Below are 22,477 nucleotides of genomic sequence, written 5' to 3'. Positions count from 1 at the left end.
TAAAATGGTCTAGCTCCTTTAAACACGTAGGTATCTGCACATGAAGCTGGCTAGGTGGAAAACGATCAATACTTAGCTAAATTATTGTCAACCGCAAGTAAGTTCTTGTCGAACTTGATATTGTAAAAGGAAGCAAAACTACTCACTTTGTCTAAAAATCTAAGGATTAGTTATATAAATTATAAGAATGCTTTCAAAATAAGGAAATACATATAAAAAACCTCGTTACCTCGATAAAAACATGACTAGCCTAAGCCTTCATCGCTAACAATGACAAAATAACACAAAAACATCATCGCCTCATTTACCAGGACGACACCAACCCCCCTCTTCTCTAACTAATTTAAACAACCATAAAACAATTATAGCTATTTGATGCAAATTTGCTTCCCTCTACATAAACTTAATAGAGCTACTCTACGCATCTGCCGCGAGCCTTACCTCCCCTGTGTGTGTCCTTTTACAGTGTATCTACATAATACACAAACTCTCACACACAAACGCAAAACCGTCTCCTAAATAAGTGGCCCAATGTTCTGGTTATAACAAGGCAAACAATGAATTTAATGGGAAAAGGGAATCGCAACTCATAACACCCAGGGCACTGAATAAATAAAGGGTAGCTATTCAAACCCGAAATACGATTAAGTACTTATGTGCTCGATTATACTCCCCTACGGATCACAGAAAGAGACAGGCGATTAAGTGAACTGGAGAGACAGGGATGGATACACAGAGGGGAGACAAGCAATTAAGTGGCGTGAATTCGGAGCGAAATTTAAACGGAAAGCTATTTATTCGTGTATTACTTTATTGTCGAGCCATTACGGAGAGAGGGAGATGATTAAGGAGTGAGGGAGATAGCGATGGGAATTATGCGACAAATTGGGCGACCCCATTTGCAATTTTTACGGGTAATAGGGATGGTGATAGGGGTGAGGTGTGTGCGAGGGGGACGGGAGATTAATCGTTGTCTTTGTGAGTGTTTGATTAATGTTAAAGTTAGAAATTGGTAGTTTATTTTTTTATTTATCTTTTGTGTGGAAGGAATTGATTAAGGGTATTGTGCTTGGTTGAATATAATTGGTTTTAGAAGATGTAATACTGACTGAGTTTTAATAATGACAATTACATTAATAAATTGGCACTGACATTTGCAGAAAATGAATGATCTGCTATTTCATCCATTGTACGAGGAAAAGTATTAATTCAACCAGTAGTTATAACCAGGTACATACCTAATCAATAGGGAAGGCATTTACACTATTTAAAGTACATCATAAAAAACTTCTTTTTTTAATGAGCCGTGTGAGTATACCCGTATTGTTTTTGTAACGGTTTTATTTTGTGCACATATTTGAAAACAAGTAACGCCCTCAGATTTTTTATTTATGAAATAAAAATCAACTTGTGCATTTTAAAGCTGGTTTTATATAAGTCTCGTTTAATCAGTCACTTTAATGAAGTAAAGGACGTTTGACATTAATAGTCAGTTTTGCGAAAACAACTAAGTAATTAAACTAAATCATATTAAAAGTTTTTTTTTATTGATAGGTATCTTTTCTTGGTAAATTAACATAAACAAAACTGAGATACTTATGACTTCAAAACAGACTTCGAAAAATACCTCAAGTACAGAGCAAAGACAAAACCGGATAATTTTAAATAATAGTACCATAGAACAGGTCAAATCATTTAAATATTTAGGCAGTATAATTACTAGTGACTCCAGTTGTACACAGGATATAACTACCAGAATAGCGATGGCTAAAAAAGCTTTTAACACAAAAAAGTGCCTATTTAAAGCTCGAATAGCAGGCAATATACGAAAGAGGCTCATAAAAGTGTACATCTGGAGCATAGCACTGTACGGAAGCGAAACGTGGACAATGAGGCAACGTGATAGAGAAAGGCTGGAGGCTTTTGAGATGTGGTGCTGGCGTCGAATGGCAAAGGTCAGTTGGACGGAGAAGAAAACAAACGAAAAGGTCTTACGCATGGTAGGAGAGAAGAGGAGTTTGTTGAGAACCATTGAAAACAGAAGAGGAAAGATGCTTGGACACCTGATACGACACGACGAATTTATCAAAAATATCATTGAAGGGAGAGTTGAGGCAACGAGGCGGAGGGGGAGACCAAGGAGAACGTACATAGATCAAGTAAAGGAAAAGCTCAACGTCGTGTCGTATCAGGCTGTCAAGGAGAAGGCAGAGCACCGACATGCATGGAAATCGCTCCACCGACAAGAGTCTAACTCTTAAATAGATGATGATGATCTTTTTTTGAGGTGGAAAATGCAAACAGTTAATCGTAACAATTAAAGTAAAAACTAGAGATGCCAAGAATATTCGGCAACTATTCGGTATTCGGCCTATTCGGCCACTTTGCCGAATATTCGGTATTCGGCCGAATGTTGCCTACTATTCGGCCGAATACCGAATATCTATTGCACCTACCTAAAAAGAAAAATTACACAAAAAAGAACCAAAAACCAGGTATATTTAATATTTAAAATGTATTATTGGAAAGTAGTTAAATACGAAGACACGTTTTTGAGCATTTGTTGATTACAAAATATTTTATTTTTAACATGGATCTGATTTGATTGACTTTAACTACATTCATTAATTCTGTTTAACATAAAAATTTATCTTAGCAAACGTTGTTCTTAGTTGGCGAACAGTTTTCATAATAATTGTGACTCAAAATATTCGCATGTCATGCCGAATATTCGGTATTCGGCCGAGCGAGGGGCCGAATATTAGGTATTCGGTATTCGGCCAAATTCACTATTCGGGGCATCTCTAGTAAAAACGTCCATTTCATAACTAAATTCTCTAAGAAAAGCTTTAGATAGGTACCTATTAGGTGTATATACTAATATTACTAATGTTCATCTCTGAAACTTACCCCTGTAACAACATTAACAATGGCGCCGGAAGTGGAAAGCGCGCGTTTACCGCGTTTCCGGTCGCTATCAAAGCCATAAAGCAAGTCTAGATGGTCTGGATCTAGATTTGTAAGACAAACAGCCGGCTAAGTACGGGTTGCGTAAGTTAGGTGAAGACAGTTCAACATGGCGGGCGGGGACAGACGAAGATCAATGTCATGTTTTCATTGAAACAAGTTATTACAGTTGAACTTTGGGTTTTGCTCATGAATGTTGTTTGAAGTGTAATATTGATAGCATATTATGCAGTAAACTAACGAGGAGGTGTGCAGCTTATGAAGAATTAGTCTTGAAACGCGTTTAATCATTATTTAGTCAACACCCGGCAGTCCGTCCTGGCTAATTGTAAAGTCCAGCTATAATTGTACATAAAGCTACTACCGAACAACATCATTCTCTACGAGCAAACTTTTGACATTGGCGAAATCATCATACAGATAGAAGCCATATTTAAAAAGAAAAAGTATATTGAAAGGGGATTTTTTTAAGTTTGACTCTTGTTGTTGGATGAATCTGTTGTATGTTATTCATTGTTTAACTATGTTTGTTGGGATGGAAAATGCATTAAATTGATTCTTCCAAATTGTGGGATTTAAATATAAATATCTGTGCCTATATAACAAATACCTAAACTAATTTTTTTACATCCCACATGTAACTATGAAAATAATTGAATTTAGTATGTATCATAGATTATAGCTGTCACAGGAATAGAGATACGGAAGTATTTTATATGTATGTGCTAAAATAATGTATTTAAATATATACAGTGCAGTACGTATTGTGAGTAATTCGAGTAACCATTCATTTGACTCGGTTATACAAGCAGCTAATCGTATTCATAAAAGTACTACTCGTTCGTTACCTCACTAATTATAACACTAAAACTAGGGATTGTGCCAAATATACGCATAACTATAGCATTATGCGATCCAAAATGACATAATTGATAATCAATAATCACCAAACGCGAGCCATAAGGCACTTCCGACCGAAAGAAAACAATGTAGAGTCCATTTCCGGCGGGAAACCGGACGTTCAACAGCATTTCCGGTTCGCGTTTAAAGCCAAGATGGCGGCCCTGAAGATTTCTATTGTTACTGGAAATGTGTGGGATTCGGATTCATTTATTTATTTATTTATTTTAATTTTATATGGACCTGGTCTGAAATAAAGAATATTCATTCATTCATTCATTCATTCATTCATTCATTAAGGGTTCGATTTACTCCACTTTTCTTGGAACTTATTTATTATTTTATTTATTATTTTTACTTTTTTATGGATCCCGGATCTTATAAGTTATAAGTATACATAAAGTTTGTGTTAACGGTAGCTAATAATCGTAGGTATTTAATACAAACTTCAGTAATTGAGAATGGAATATAATAAAATCGTCCATCAAAAATACTGACATGCAGACCAACATAATTATTTCGCACATTTTGTTAGGTTAAGGTTAGTATTTTTTGGTAATCGTTAATTAAATAGTTACGTGTTTATTTCGTTGATATCCACTTTCCATAACCACTGTTTTAATGGCAATTTGTTTTGATGATAATGTTTATATACTCCTTCCTTTCTTCCCTAACTATTCGCTGACGTCATTTACAAAAACATTTACTCGGCATCCAAACTTTTAAACTATAAAAATTCAAGCTTTATAATGATATTGATTTTATAACTCGTGTCTATTAATGTGTTAGTGCTAGAAAGCTGCTTAGACTAGGTACTGGAAATTGTCCAATCAATATTAAATCAATAATATTTCTTCGAAGTTCGAATGCTGTTTCATTATCATTATGATGCTTAACCATAGTTGGATAAACATATTTATTTATATAGTTAAGGTGGACGCACGCCCCTTTTCGATTTTAATTGTTTCTAATCGATACGCTTCCGGAGGAAACCTTTTATTGCTTTTCGTTAATGCCTGACGGGTCAAGGAACTCTAAATAATATTAGTAGGTATACTGTTTTAATTGTGTCACGTATTTATTATTACAATAGTTCCTAGTATTAGCATACAAGGAAAACTCTTCAGCATAAATGCTTATTGTTTAACTTGGAATTGCGATTTTGGGTACGATTTCTCGTGATCGATGTCACAACCGTGGTAGTATAATTGTTGGTTTTCCTAAACAATTGCATGTACTTAATGCACTTGATTATGGTAGTAACAATAGTAGATGTAAACTGGTACCTTAACCTACGTGCCTAAACTACCTATATAATACTTTACTATTATTATACTATACTATTATAATAGACGTCGCACGAACTAGCTCCCACCATTTCTCATCTTACGATGGACCCCCTGGGTGACGTCATAACTAGGGTTGTCACTGGGGTCAATAAAAAATACGGGAACGATTTCTCATGACCGTTGTCACAACCACGTCGAACTATTTACGTTTTCTACACTTGCATCTAATTTTCGATTATATTGTTAATATTACGGGCTCATTGTCAAATAAGCAATAAAAACCTTTGTATCCTAGAACATCATACATAATATATAGCAGACATGGTCGTGACATATACTAGATCATAATATCTGGACCACGTATATTATAGGTCAAAATATCTGGTAGCAAAGTTAGATACTCTATGTGACAACCCTAAACCAACCCCCGGCGGCGACATCAAAATCACAACGGGGGTTGTGCTAATACCCGCCCAGCTACACCATCAGGCAACTATCAACTCTATGTTAAAGTACTAAGGTCTCTATTTGAATAGATAAATCACCCGAACAGATCACACGAGTGTAGCATAGGGGTGTCATACAGCAAGCGATAATAGGTTTAACATGAAGGAGCTAAGGTTGATTTATGAATGAGAGAGTTATGGAGCCAAAAGCGCATGCCCTGAGGGTGCGTAGGTATGACATAATCCGTTGAACTGGTTGATTTTGATTCGAAGTTGTCACGTCATAATTTAGGCTGGTAACGATCTTGGCAGTTATATGAATACCCATATTTTAATAAAAAATGCTCGCAATTGATAATTCGTTAGTAAGTTATATACTTAGGTATGTCTAGACACTGCACTTGCTAGTGTTTGAGGTAAGTGTCGTAAAGTGACTCCACGTTAATATTTACGTCTCATACAGACAAATAGCGACAGAATAAAAAAAAGCAGTTCGTTCTCATTTGGACACCTATATTTTTTTACTTAACTTAGGTCATCATTTCGCATTTTCTTAAAATCGTAGAATTTTGATGAGAATGAATATAAATAAAAACACACTAACCGAAAGACAACCGTACCGTACTACTGATTATCTTGAATGGTTGGCTTGTAATGCAATACTTGCTACGTCTGAGTCACACTTGATCTTTACTATAATCACTTTGTATGTGTAAGAAGACAATTACCTACATTGTCAACGTAACTACCTTTAATTTATTGGCTCACTTATTCCCGCACATTGTATAATTGACAGGATATTACTGAATTAATGTCCTGTCAATTGATATAATTATAGAACAGGTTTTCTAAGTGGGTTGTCAATAGTTTAGACCTTTATTATGGTCATGGGATAAAAAACGCATTATCTTTGACAGCGGTCGTTATTTTTGTCTAGAATCTAGATTGAAACTAAGCCTAGAGGCAGGAAACAGTTTTTATGTTAAAAAAAAGTATAGCTCTACATAAACATGTTTTTAAGTTATATGTTATGAGTTATATGTAATGAATGAATAAATCGACATTTCAGGAAACAAGGTCCATGTTAAGTATAAATAATTTACACTAACTTATTTAATAACAGTGATTTTTAATGTGATTACGTCTGGCGTTTGTTTTATCGCGTTCATTTAATAAACATAATATAAATCAATTAGGTAGGCTAACAATGAACAATAGGGATACTTATTTCTTTAAAAAAAAGTATCATTTAGGTACTCTGTGTATGAAATTGACAGCGCTTATACCAATGTTTTATTTACGATTTAATCTATATCATCATTGGCCTTTGCGTCTATTGCAGACGATTTATGGTGTAACACCGGAGAGACACCTTTTTTGGTGAATGAATAGACCGGTGCGAGACTGGCATGGTCTACCACCGCCCTGACAAGAGAGATTTGCGGAATATAAACCAAATCCATCTTGTATGAAAGGCGTTCAATATACAATCAGTTACTTTCTTACTTAATGTCATCGTTATAAGTCTTCTTGTTACTTCATCAAATTTGTCACAATAAGACCATTATTGCCACGATATAAGGAATACTTAAAGTCAGTTGTATAAAACACGCCCGTGGCCCGTCTCGAGCTATAATCCCGATATTGAAAGCACGTAATGTATCGTTTGAACCAATGTGCCATTTAACGACAAGCGAGAGAACCTCCGGCCACAGTGGGTTTACTGTGGACAGTTTATTGACTTCGTAAAAACGCACGACAATAGATGCCCTACGTTTTTATTGTAGATACTGAGGTATTAGTGCAATTTTGTGTTCTATTGTACACGTTATACAGCTTAACTTTGTTACTTACTCGTAGAAAAAGTAAAGGGCACGCAATCGTTGCGTTATGGTCGATAATCATATTATAGATTTAGAAAATTAAAAAGATGTCACTTCAATTTGCTAACAATATGTAGGTAGATATAACATTTATTAAGCAACGCTTTAAAATATATATCTAAAGACTTATTGTAGTAGCCATTCGAAAAGCAGATATACGCGAACTTTCAAAACAAATCAAATGTCTAGCAATAATAAGGCTTATGTCGTAACTTGTGTAAAAGAGATTATCCGAAACGTTTGAAGCCGGTTAATATAGTGGCTCCACAATTTTCGCTGCGCTGTTTTACTCTATTTTATATGAGGTACGGTTGTGGTAATTTCAGACGATTAAGTAAACTAGCAGCTGCGCGCCATTAGCCCTTGTTTACGTTAATAATTCGATTATTGCAAGTTCTTAATCGATTATAGGTATTCGATTATTCGATTTTTCCGCTGTCCGGAAGATTGTAGTTTACGAGTACAAGGTACCCAGTAATTTCCTGTGGTTAGTGTAGAATAATAATTTCATATATCCATGAAGATGATATTTGATGTGTCCTAATGAATACTTGACATTTTGTTAGTAGCTTTGACCAAGTATTCATTGAAAACTGAAGGATAAACAACGTAAAGGTTAAAAAGGCTTTTATTTGTCATTGGAAAATTTCCTCATTATAGTTATTTTTGTGGAATCAGTTACTATTCGTACGAAAACCCCTTAATGTTGTATAGTCTTTAAACGTAGTGACGGCATAAGTATACAGAACATCAAAAGAAAATATTGCCTAAAAAATATAATAGCCTATAAACATATAGGAAGCGGCAAGATAGCAGACCCAGGGAAAAGTTGGCTAGTAGTATTAGCTGGAGACTTATTACGAAAGGAAATCATCATCAAAAATCAATATTTATGGACAATTTATCTTAGGTGGTAGTAGAAGTGGATGAGGTTTGATTCTATAAAAACATATTGGAAGTAGCAGGGCGAGGCTAGTTTGGCTAGTTGCAAACGATTAGCATCAGAAAGTCGGGCTCGGCCCATTGGCGGTGATTCCGCAGATCCGCAGCACATTAGCGCTGTAATACACTCGTCCGCACGACACAAAGGTACAGCAGGCGCGCGTCGAAACTTACAGTAATGCCTAATATCTAATAGATTTCGTCTAAGTTAACTTTACACCGAGTTAAATAGAACAAAGTGAGGAGTGACGTTATAAACGTCACATTTTCATATAAATTTTACATTAATGATGAGATGGCCACAGGCTGCAGGCACAGGCTACGCTGGATCATGTCAGAAACACACACATAAGAGGCACCTTCAAAGTGAGACCTATCCCAGATAAACTACAGGAGAGCCGTCTGAGGTGGTACGGACACGTTATGAGGCGACCATCCGATCACATGACCAGAAAAGTGCTAGATATCGAAACTAAACCCCGAGGACGAGGAAGACCCCGAATCACATGGATGTCCGTAGTAAATAAGAACTTCAAAGAAGCCCAAGTCAACAAACAGACGACCTAGGACCGAGCTACCTGGAGACGCATGATACGGAGGGCCGACTCCAAATAAAATGGGAAAGGGCCAGGCAAAGAAGAGATGAGATGGCCACACTTTGTCATTGCAAATCCCATGCAGTTATCTTGGTCTGACTTTAGCAAATTCAAATCTATTTTCTAATAGGTACCCTTGAGTCAAATTTGACTACTAATTTAAGCATGACTCATTCTAGTCCGGGCCGGGCCCGGGCCGAGGCGTCCAACATGTAATTTTCTATGACGGCTGATCTCGTGGTGCTTTCCATAGAAACGAAGCGCCGGAAGCTCCGGCCCGGCCCCGGCCCGGTCTAGTGTGAGTCATCCTTTAAGGTGAAAATTTGGTAGCTAACATGCGTTAAGATAAGAAGATAATATTTTATTGTCAAAATTGTGTAAAAAGTATAACATGTTATAAATTATAGAGGTATCAACAATTTTGCCCATTTCGAGCGTACAATATATCTTATATAACTAAATACATACAAAACGCGTAGCGCATAGCGTTGAAAACATACAAAGGGATCAACTGGATTGTGAGTTTAAATTGGCCAAAAAACACACACCACACACACATTTTAGTGATATGTAGGTTGACTTCGAGCTTCCCGTAGACACTGTAAAAATATTCTGTTGAAATATACTGTACCTACCTATGACCTGATTTTGAGATACACAGTTGAAGTAATACATAAGAATCTACATACAATATCTCTGCATACCCACTGTGCCTGTCTCCACAACCCATCCAACTCATAAAAACAGGTATGTTCGCGTTGCATGAGGCTGCCAATTTTACGCTAATGCTCTATTGTTTTATTAATGAGCAGCATTCCTGCTCCCAGCAAAAACAAAGAACATGTCTATTAGTCCATGCTCTTAATTATTTTAATATAGGTGTCGTTTCCCGCGATTTTAATATACGATAACGACGAAATTTATATGTGTTTTATCTTATTTAAAAATCCGAGCTACTTATTTTCACGGTTTTCATATATGTAGTATTTTTAGAATAAAAAGCATGACGCCGCCCACCCACACATACCTAAATACCAAACGATTACATCAATCTCTTTAGTTAGGCTTGTTTAAAGTGTTGTCACAATCGAGCTAAACATTCTGAGTTTATTTATAATGAAATGTCACACCCGTGCCAAACATTTTGACGTCTCATAATAAACTGTGTCACTCGAGTCCTAGACTGAAAAAGCACCGGTTTTTGTGAGTAAGAGAAATCTAAACCAGTTTATCTTTGCAAAAGATCCGTTTTATCTGTTCAAGATACGTGCTAACTTTATGCAGTAGATCGACGTGCGGTAAATAAGACATCGGGTGTAAGACCTAACTGACCTAGCTGACCTTTCCTCAAAGGTCAGATAACAGATATCGCAGTACGCTATTAAGTCCCGTTCTTCAAATAAGTATGTGTACTGATAGTTTAAAACAACATAAAACTACAAAACGATTAATATAATGACCTACTAATTTTACCATATTCATGCCTGAAATTGTCTCATCCTCATCCGCAAGTGTTAATTCATTATTAAATGGCGTAATAAATCCCCTTAAGCAGCGTTTGTTATCCTACCTGTTAGGTTACTTTATATTATTACTAATTTACATATGTATATGATTATCATTGGAATCAATAAATATATTTCTATTTAAAACTGTTTAGGCCGCGTAATGGTAGTGACATAGGTAATTGACATTTGCAAGCAAGTATTGTATTGCATTCAATTGTTAGACTGACCTTACCTACTACCTAAACTTAATAATGTGTAATCCAGAATAATCGACTGCAATAAAAATGGGTTACATAGTATCGAATTTCCATACAAATCCCTTTATAAGTGCTCTGCATTCATTCGCATTCAGTGTTCTTCGTTCATTTATATATAAGAATAGAATGTTATTTATTACTTTATATTAGGTATTATTATATAATAACACGCCAGCTTGCAACCCCCCTTTAGTAATCGGCTGCCGTACTTTATTGGCGCCCGCAACTCCAGAGGTGTCGCATGCGCGTTGCCAATCTATTAAATCTGTTAAATATAGTAACAATATGTTAATTTGTGCATGTATAATTTATTAATTTCTCATTTAAGTAAAGTTTTGTTATATCTTCTTGAGAAATAAAGATTCTTAAACCTGATTTAAAACTGTACACAACTTTGTTGTTCTAATTAGGCATTGGAATCTTTGATTAAACTCTGTGTAGTGTATATACTTAGAGCTAAATATGACAGGATTAACACCGCTGTCACAGCCGCGTCTATTGCATTGACAGCGGCGTCGTCGGTGGTGCGCGACGTAAGTATGTATGGCGCAACTAGCTTAGCAAAAACTGAGCGTATACAGGGCGCGGTTGATGTAATTAGCGTGTCCGTTTGTACGTTTAATCCAAAGCATGAAGGTTGACAATGTGTAATGATTTATTTATTTACAAATTAACTTTTTTTCTGTTAGCCAGTTTTAGTGTCCCACTGCTGGGCAAAGGCCTCCTCTCCTATCCTCCACTCAACCCTATCGTTTATACTTTCCCGCCAATCCGGATAAAATGCGTCCATCAAGTACTTATATGATATTGCATTATATGATAAATTCTAACAACTATCATCGATACACAGAACTTTTAAATATCAATGCAGGTCATTGGCTCTCATTGTAACTGTGAAGGATCAAGGAACACACAGATCAAATAATAGTCACAAATATCAACATTGTAGTACATATGTTACATGGCATTTGATGAAAATGATGAACACGGGGGTTGTTTCCATGTTATGGATTTTAGTTTATGTAGTATGTACCAGCCAATCTGTTTATTTTTAATTATATCCTCGTACTGTGAGACTTGGTAGATTTTGGCAAGGTGACTTCTTATATTTTACTTTTATTCAATCAGTATAGTATCCGTTTCTGAAATTATATCCTTTTTCGATGCATGGGCGTTGGCTACTTGTAGTTAAACTGCGCTAATCGCTAACCTTGCTTCGATTTCTCCCTGTCGAGTGTGAATATATTGAATCGGAAGTTATTATACCGTGTGATGGTTCGCGAGTCGAGGGCTTGCGTGAACCAGTGAGATGTGTTATCTGAGACATTGGACTGAAAGCAACGTTTACCTGAGCCTTACCCCCATTTTTCATGTAACGTAAATATAAGCGTATTTACTAGGTCGAAATTATTCTCTAAAAAACTTAGGTACCCGAAAGGTTTTTCATACAGCACTTTTTATATAAAATATATGTTAATAACAACAAGAAGGATAATATATGTACAATGATACCGAGTGTTTTTATTTTCTTACTAACGACACAAAAACAAAACATAAGGTGCTCAGAAACAAAATAATTCTGACCCATTAATTCTTTAGCAACTATAATGTGCATGGCATAAGTTTCGCCTTAGCTCTGCAAGTGATTGAAACAATAGTACGCGCAACGCTAAGTGTATCAGCAGCGTTAATTGCCCGAGGATCGGAAAAAATGATTTAATTACCGATCATTAGGCGCGTAGCGTTCGCATAACACGCGAATCGTAAATTATATTATTATTGGGCGCTGATATGAAATCTGTTTAATTAGCCCTATTAAATGAATATTAGGTAAGTTTCTAGCTAAGTCGGTAGGTAGATTTTATTAGCTAATTGCTTGCAGGACCTTCACTTCGGATCCTCCGGAGCTACCTGCCTTAACAACTGTAAGTGACATTAGAAAAACATTATTAACTGACTTTTTGAATTTCAGTGTTTTTTTTTTGGTGAGCATGAGTTCTCGCAGCCTCAAATCTGCACCATGAATACAACGCTACAAGCCTACAGAGTAGTTAAATAGAGGTACTATCAATAGCGGAGGTCTTCGGACGAAACGGCGCGGCGCTTCAGCTCGAACGAGATGACATTACGCTTTGCCTTACTCTTCTAATGTGATATATAAGACAATTTGACCCAGTATCAAAGTCGGTAATCAGTGCGGTAATTATTTATCGCGATTTTTGTGCACACTGTACTATAATGAGCTCTTGGGCCACTCGGGTGTGGCTCCACGCGCCCTGGTTTCACTGCCGTCGGCTTTTTATTATCATTTAATAACTCATTTTAAGGAACTGGCGAACTAACCGTGTTTGTGTTTTTACTAGTAATCAATTGAGTTACTCTACCTCGTTACTAGTAATCGATAGAGTTAGTATACCTACAATCGCATCCATGGATGTCACCGTGGAATCGATTGCTCATTCTCGTTTGAAAAAGTTAGACTGACAAGAAGACACATTTCTTTAGAGGACTTTATGAAGAAGAAATCGTGTATTATTAAGAAACTAGCGTATTTTATCTACATGTTTACTAGTATTTTTTGGTTCAGTTAATCTATCCCATGTACACAAAAAACATTAAAAATAAAGAATCAATCATAATATTCATATTTCAAATTAAAACACATTAAATAAAAAAATAATACTTCGGATTACATAGATTTTTGTCCATGTCACATCCGTGGAAGTCACTACCGTGGAATCAGTTGTTCATTTTTATGAACAAAGCTTTATTTCAAAATCATTTATTTCATACATTAAATCATAGGTAGTTCAATAATAATGTGCACATATTATAATACATAGTAAATAATACTACTTTAAAAGCATTAGTACCCAAACCTACTATAATACCTATACCTATAGCGACAAACTTAACATAAAAGCTACCACTGTATGGTAAAAATCGAGCCAATCGGTTCGTAATTTGCCAAATTACCCAACCCGTGGCTCTAGTACTAATATTTTATTTTCAATTAAATGAAAGGCACTACTGAAAAACAATAGTTATTATAACGACGTAAACAACTTGAGAAATACGCAGCAAGTAAAAGGTTGTAACTTGTAAATTATAATAAATTATATCAATATTATTTAGCCCATTACAGCCGAGCTGCCCGGGCCACTAATTGGTATGCATTTGCTATAATTATACATTATTATGTCATTATAGCAATTTCCCCTAGCTGTAGACTTGAGGCTGTTTTGCACATTTTCAAGTCAAATAAAGCATAATTGCGATGTTGTAAAAAGGTTAGGTTATTGGCGTTTTTCTAGCAGACAATACATATTTACAAATAGGCTAAAAATCAATATAGAATGACATACAACGACTGTTCAATAAAATAAAAATACACATTAAAAAGTTTTCAACTCGTTAGTCGCGAAGCGTCTATATAAGGAGATCGGTCGTCGGCTCGTAATGCCATGATATGGACAATTGGACACTCATTTTGCCTTTTTTCAGAGCTTTTTGGGTTACTACTAGTAAAATTAGGAACCCTTATTCCGTCTTAAATTCCAAACATTGTTGTCTCAACTAGCATTAGGTAGATGTTTATTTATTTTTTGGATATAACTTATAAAATTATTTTTCCATATAAACGGACTGCCATTTTTTTTAATACAAAAATGGGAGGTACGAGCCAATTCTGTACTTACCTAATAGCAATTATAAACCAACTTAAAGCATCAAACTTACTTTGACAGAGTACGCAATATTTAATGCTTGGTGTTCTACAGAGTCGTGTGGTATAAGTAAGTATTTAATTTAATTTTATTTCTAGGTTTAACTTTAGTTTTAATATTGTAATATTATAATTTAATTTAATTAGTGTACATTATAATACGGTAGGTATTTTTTAAGATGTCTAAATTGTAGAAGCACTCTTAATGGGGCCCACTGATTAACAGTCCGCCGGACGGTATCGGCTTGTCAGTTGACAGTTAACTGACAGGCCGATACCGTCCGGCGGACTGTAAATCAGTGGGCCCCTTTAGTGACATTCGGACGCTAAAAAAGATATAGGTAGGTACCTGGTTTGAGTACCTTCATATCTTAACACTAGATCTAGTAATTCCTCATTAAGCCGTCTAAAAACTGCCGCCGTAGATATAGTAATAGCCGTAGTATCTGTCGATCTACTTGCACCCTGCGGGCTTAGCAAGGTTGTACGACAAGGTAGTTATCACGCAATAGGTGTGGATAAAACGGCCGTTATCGTCGGTTTTATCATCCATACTATGGTTGCAGACGATATATGGAGTTATCCACATTTGACAGCGGTAGATGATAGAAGACAATTTGCATAACATGGTCGTTGGATAAGATGTGGATAATTTGACAGATTGTCCCATTTTGACAGTTCAACTTAGTTAATTTTAACTACGTGCTTCTTAGATGACGATAAGCCTTGTCGTGAAAGCAAAAGTAGTGAATAATCATATTTTAAGGTATAAATTACAGGTAAATATCAGTTTTTCTATGATTATATTGAGAGTTATTAGTTACAATGTTCCGCTGTATATAATATTGTCAATATTTTCTTCGCAGGGAAGTCAAATTTTATTATTCCTACTCGCGGCTGCTGTTGAAGAAAAATATCGTAAACAGCTTTAAGAAACACTTGCAGCCCATTTGATATGACGGACGAAGAGTTTCGGCATATTTACAGAGTGCGTAAGGAGTGTGCAGTGCATTTACTTATGTGCCGAATTTAACGCCGAGCTTCAAAACGGTGATGGGTTACCTACCAAAACATCTCAAAGGTAAAGCTATAAAATTGCAGTGTTTCTTATAAAGTTAATATGTATTCTATGCATAGACCCTATTATATTTGAAATCATTGATTCTATGTAAAACAGACATCTTAATGACAATGCTACTAAACTCTTCAATACTAGGTACCGGCCTCATTATTATATGTAAAAGTTAGTATGTTAAGATATCTGTTGTACAATCTCTTACTTATGCTACTAACCTACTAACAGAGGTTACTTAAGCTACTATTTACTTCAACATTCATATCCTAACCTCCAGGGGGAAAATCTACTTGACAAAATTAGATTTACAGTACCGGTCAATAACATATCACCTTTGTGTGTTTTTGTATGAACTTGTAGTAGGTTAGTTTGTAGATTTCATATTTTACTAGTCATTTTATATAAATATGCATGTTTTTCCAGAGATGAGACCTAGCTAGATTGATTTTTCGCCCCCGAAAACCCCCATATAGCAAATTTCATCGAAATCGTTGGAGCCGTTTCCGATATCCCCGAAATATATATACATATAAATAAATAAATATACAAGAATTGCTCGTTTAAAGGTATAAGATATTATGAATACTGAAATACTGTGAACTACAATAAGAGACTCAGCATATTACTAAAAAAGCTCTTTAAAAATAATGAAGTTGACCATACATTAAAACAAAAAACCTCTATGAAAAAATCATTACATAGACCAATTTTTCTAATCGCTGGACAAGGAATACTACTAAACTACCTAAAGCTGTGGAAGTCACTCACAAATATAAAAAAAAGTTATACCGTAAAAGCATGGAGGTGATATATTATTGGCCGGTACTGTAATTAGGTACTTATTTGTTTTAGGTTCTAACAGTATACACCACACCAGCAGCACACCTACACCAGCAGCAGCAGCAGCAGCTGCTGGTGTGTAACAGTTACACCTGCTAGCTGATGGCAATTAACTACCAACGTGGGACTAGTCAAGATCATGGCTTGTCCATTGGAGCACTACTGACTGGATTGGCCACACTACTGTAAGCCTGAACCTCGAGCAGTTTGTAGATGCTGTAAACAGAAGGTAAGTTCTTTTGAGCACTGAATTAAGTATTAGACATAAAAAACTGTGACTTTCCACAAGGACTGTCTTAGTAACTTTTCCTTTTTTGAATAAGTATGAGTGCGGCTGTATTATGCATTGAGATATGTACCTACCCATTGTTTGATAGTTATGTATGATAAGTAGTTATCTCTGGGATATATAATCTGGGAATGCAATACTTATTAGGTTTAACTAAGGCACCTAGTTCTAATGTGCTGCCTTGTTTAATGGATATTATTCCTGGCGATTGTTTAGTATATATCTTGAGTGCACTAGACTGCACTCATGTGAAAATACTTACTCCATCGCTGCCACATGAACCTACTTTTACTTATTTCCTTCTTTTTCTTCCAGAAAACTTCTCGTGGATCAAGGGAAAAATTAGAGAAGACGCTCCTAAAAAACTTCCTAAGCATGCAAGCATGCACAAAACCGGCTCTTAATAAGCTTAATAAATACATATTTCGCCTATTACTATGTTTTACTATCACACAAATACCTACCTAATTTACCTATATTTCTATACAAGTAGAGACTAGTAAACATTCAAGACGGATAATCTTCACACAGAACACCATTCCCGGGCATGCTTCAATGTAGGTGTCACTTATTCTTATTTTTCATTTTAGCCTTATGCGTACAAAATTTGTGATATTATAGCTTCTAAATGTAAAATCCGACTCATATGCAGTATAGTACAATGAAAGCATAGGTAATAAAAACATTTTAGGCACGTTCTTACTTAAGAGGAAAGGGAGATGGCCGCTTCCGCTTCTCCATACAAACGTAGTCCTCATTTTCCTCTCTGGATATTGACATTATGGAAAATATTTTTACATAATTTAATGTATATTAACCATATAGCTATGCCCCTACGTTCGAATTTTTGATTATTGTAAAAATTAGGAGCGGAAGACAGATTACATACAAATTTTTAAATTCTTCTAACTCTTATAATAATTAAAAATTAAAAAAAAAGAACAACCGTAGGGGCATGGCTGTAGTTGATGTTGATATGATATACAACAAATTGTATCAAAATATTTAATGTTATTATCCAGAGAGAAAAATGTGGACTACGTTTGTATGAAAAGACGCGTCTTAAGGACGCGTCTAGTGAGTCTGGCGGTGAAAAGGTCAAATAAGAATATTCCTAAATGCTCTATTATGCTAATAAGTCTACTTTAGTGACTATAACTGCGGTCAGACTCAATACGCCAATAACTAATGTTGAATATTAAAAACTATGTTAAATTCCATTTAGGTAGATACAAGAATGACAATTCTCGTCACTTGTGGTGTTGTCAAGTCTTTTTTGTTTACTAAACTCTATAGATAAGTTAACAATTTCGGCTCTGTGCTAGAGAGAATATTATAAATGGGTAAATAAAACAACTATTGCCAAAAAATTAAACAAAGTTTATTTACACATTAAATGTAGGTGTACAAACAAATCATTGGCTGCCGTACCCGGTGTGAAAGTGCCCATCATGCCAGCAGCTTTATCGCTGGATTACTATGAAGTATGAACAGCTTTTGTACCAGGAACGTCATATGGCGCCCGGGGCAGGCACCAAATTTGCGCCTCCCCCCCCCCCCCCCCTCTCCGAAACGAAATGGGACCAACCCCTAAGTCGCGAAAAAAAATTTGGCTGTTTCATACATTTTGGCTGGTCCAATTTCTATGGGAGGGTAAACTATTTTTTTCGCGATTTCGAGGTTGGTCCCGTAGCAAAAGTTACTCAGTATAATCCCAAAACCTCCCTGGCAACGGGAATGTAGTTATTTTTTAGCCATCCTGTATAGTGTATAGGAAGCCTCAGTAGTCCACATATCGATGAATGTCGTCGATAGACAACATGTCACAGATATGCAGCAGCAGCTATTGAAGCAGGTTCCGTCAACTACGGCTCATATGCGCCTGCCGGACAAAGGGCTAGCGATCCACTTGCATAATAGGTAGTCTATTGGACAGTCCATAAGATGGTAACTTCGACAGGAGACCCCTAACGTAAGACGCGCTAACACTGGACACAACTCTGAAGCACTTGGCCCGCTCGCCTTATAAAACGAAAGCATAGCAACTCCCGCCGAATATCCCTCTGCTTGATAGAAGTTTCTGGCATAGAGTATTCACACTACGGGATGGTGGGCGGTAGGGCGCTACCGTCGTCTTTCAAGGTCGAGTTCGATGCAAAAAGAGTTCCTAAAAGATCGTCTTTCTCTTTTGCGCTGTGGGCCAGATTACCATCCGCATTTCACACTTCACAGTGGTGGTAAATACGACTGACAAAAGTTTCCCTGCTGCCTCAGTTTCGCCACTGAGCGGGGGCCCTTACCATTCTGTCTGATTCGACGGCCTAACTTACGTTGTAAAACGCTTAATGATAATACTAATGAACTGAAAAGGTTGTTTGTTGTTTTATTTGTGGATAGGTATGACACATATATATATTTTTGGAATGGTCTTCTCACTAGCTTTTATTTGATATCCATATTATTGTAGTATTGCTATTTCATAATTGCTCATCTATAAGTTTCGTTTCCAATATAAATAGAATGCTTAACGGCGCAGAAAAGATCAACATTCCTCTCAGACCTCCAACAAAAAGGGGCCAAACTGAAAACCAGCGCTGGACGCCAGTCTAGCACATGCTGAGCTTGGTACCCACGGCCAACATGTCTTGCTAAGTGTAATTACCTATGTATAGAGTAGACAATAAGTTAGTACTTAACCTAGAATAACTTAGTACATACTTATCATAGAATTTATATGTAGGTATATGGTTTGTATTCCTAATATTTTTTCTACCATCAACTTATCATGTTTTGGCAATGGAGCATTCCATGCAATTGTCTACCGTTTGTCCCGTAGAAATGCAGATTTTCTGGAGATTTGCAGGTATAAGAGTTTCCTTTTCTATGACAAATGGTCAAACATGCACGGAAAATTAATCGCTTGCTTTAAATGGCGAAAAAAAAAGTCGCAACACAGGAAATAAAATGCGTTTGTACGGGACAGCTCGTGGAATGCTCCAATAAAGTGATTTCATTTCATATCATAAACTGATGAGGGCATTCAGAGTGTAGCCTTGAGGTTGCCAAGCCAAGCAACCAAGTCAGGTGTCACGGTCTTCAGGTCCTCAACAGGCCCAGGAGTGGAGGAGGAGTGGAGTAGGCAGCGTTGGAAGATATGCTAAGTGGTCTGCATTCTGCATTCGCAAAGTGGGAAAGCCTTCTACCTCCATTTGTGTGGCTGAATTGCAGCGGCCATGTCCGGTTCTCAGGCGGCACCAGATTTTCCGAGGAAGGTCAAACCCTTTTGGTTTTTTAGTTGGGTCAGATATACAGCAACTCCGAGCTGCCGAAGCTGACCATTCCGCTATCCACCTATCCGAAATATTAAAGCTGCTCAGGCTCCCAGCTGTAGCACAGGGTCGGCGGGCAGTCGGGCGGCAGAATTCCTCGTGGACAGGCATTGTGGGGTTATTCGTGATATTCTCAGCCTCCCTCTTCAACGCCTTGAGTCGTCGGATGTGAGGAGGGGCAATGTGACTCAATGCCGGCAGCCAGTGGCGGTTGTAGATCGGATAGTGCCTGAGATGCATCGCATGGTCTCGTTGAGCTTAACGTCCAATCTATGGGTATGTGCACTTTCAAGCCTCCAATATGTTATGACTGAAACAGAAACAAATTATATTAGATGAGGTCAGGCGCAGGCTAGTACTTACAGCGGTTCATTGGCAAATTATGTGAATTTAATGTCACTTTTAGAAAGCTCTCGTTTTTAAGCCAGGGGGATTTTTTTGTTACAGTTGTCCAAATTATCGATTGAAAATAAATTGAATTTTGTTCTAGTAATTATTTATCCGTTATTAAAGTTGTATTATGTATCAAGTGTAGTTCTGTACCACTTGCGTCATAAAAACAAACCAACCAACACCTTATTTATCAAAATGTATCTCAGATATTCTATGCTAGGGTAATATACGACACAAACATACCCACACACATACATAGGCTGCTAAAATCATTCCCATAGTCAGGTATAGGTACAATAGACCACTTTACCAAACACAAAAAAAATATTCCAGCTGCCAGCAGTAAAGAAACCAGCTTCTACTCCCAAGCCCTAACAATATAAATAAGTTTTTGGCAAAAATATAATTTTTGGTACAAGCTTTTATCGCTGACTGTACTTTTCTTTCAACAGGCAACTAATACTCCATGAGTCCATTCTAACAACACCAAGCACAATTAGTTTGCGTTGTTTTATCACAGTGTTCCCATGGCCACCTCATGTCTCCATCATCAGATCAGCTCCATGTCATCATAATATTGCAATTGTCATCCGATTTACATATTGTTATGTATGCAAAATTTCAGCTCAATCGGAAATCGGGAAGTGGGTCAAACTTAGCTGTCAAATGTATATGGCCAGCTTTAGTGCTAACATAACTGTTCCTAGTATTCCTATATTACCTACATGTTATAAGTAAGAATATTGTACGAGTAGGTATTATATTTTTTATAATCTTAGTAGAATAGGTACTAATACAATTTATTTGTATTGAATAAGGCCGGCGCCCCACTGCTGCGCACGCTACATCCACGGCCCACGTTTTAATACAAACCGTGGGCAAGCCCACGAAATTTTGTATAGGAACGTGGGTCGTGTACATAGCGTGGGCAGCAGTGGGGCGCCGGCCTAACTCTTGCAGGGAATTTGTAAGTTACTTGTGGGTATGGCTACTTTATTTATTTAATTTATAAACTTTATTGCACAAAAATATCGAATTACGTAAAAATGGCGAACTTAATGCCAAAAGGCATTATCTATCACCTACTAGTCAACCATAGAAACAAATATGTGACGTTCCACGGCAAAAGGTACCTTATGGCGGCTGGCGCTTACGTCGCATAGCGCCGCAATAATATTGGAGCGGCGTTAATAGTTAATAGCGTAAGCGCCAACCGCCATAAGGTACCTTTACCCGTGGGACGTCACATATAAACACTAAAGGTTGGTGCAAAAACCAATCAAAAAGCAAATGCAGTAGGTATATCTTAGATATACATACTAACATAAACATACATATATGTTATAAAAATAAATGTACTAATATGTATATGGGATGATAGACACTAGACGAGCCATTTAGCAGATGACTACCGAGCATGACTACTCAAAAAACAAATTTTCTTGGGGCTTGTCTTACAGGTAGAGGGAGTGCATTCCATAGATAGGTTGCCTGAACGGCAAAACAATCATACATAAAACGGTTATGAAGAGGAAGGACTTAAAGTTTAAGTGAGCGGGACATCCGGAACGGGCATAAAAACTAAATACTTATTAATAATATTTTATCTTTATGTCTTAGATTTATGGCATAAAGTGTGTCTTTTTCTTTTTCAATAAACTTTTATTCTTGCTACAAAACCAGCTTCTAGAATATACAAACAGAGTAAAAAAATATATAAGTTTTTAAAGTGAGGTCTACGGGTTTCAAAGATTTTAATATTTGTTAGAACCCTTAAGTATGCACTTTTTATGCAGTGTGAATAAATGTACTTATGCATAGGTACTGTTGTAGTGTAACTTTTACACATCCTTGTTGCCAAATCAACTTCCTGCAATTATAGTAGTGATAGAACAGGTTTTTAACAAACTTGTGTCACTTAGTAGAACATAATAGATAGAATGAGAAGAAATATATATTAAGTGTCAATAATATTAAAAGGCACCAGAAACTTTTCATGATTTTAGTTTAAGAAAGGTGTACTTACATCTTCAATCCTT

At 36.5% G+C, this 22,477-nt stretch overlaps 2 protein-coding genes and 1 long non-coding RNA gene across 3 annotated transcripts in view; 2 read left to right on the top strand and 1 right to left on the bottom strand.

Annotated features, from left to right (window-relative positions):
• Positions 1–22,477, top strand: part of LOC134801353 (claspin-like) — a 416,093-nt gene that overhangs the window by 147,766 nt on the left and 245,850 nt on the right. The window lies entirely within an intron of this gene.
• LOC134801158 (homeotic protein empty spiracles) overlaps positions 1–22,477 on the bottom strand; it is a 50,815-nt gene that overhangs the window by 7,689 nt on the left and 20,649 nt on the right. The window lies entirely within an intron of this gene.
• On the top strand, positions 14,999–17,146 carry LOC134800994 (uncharacterized). The gene is made up of 3 exons (XR_010145618.1): positions 14,999–15,593; positions 16,440–16,656; positions 17,032–17,146. It is a non-coding gene; the product is annotated as an uncharacterized LOC134800994 (long non-coding RNA).

Source organism: Cydia splendana, chromosome 21 (genome assembly GCF_910591565.1).
Source record: "Cydia splendana chromosome 21, ilCydSple1.2, whole genome shotgun sequence".
Taxonomy (NCBI): Eukaryota; Metazoa; Arthropoda; class Insecta; order Lepidoptera; family Tortricidae; genus Cydia; species Cydia splendana.
This window is presented reverse-complemented; position numbering and strand designations above follow the sequence as displayed.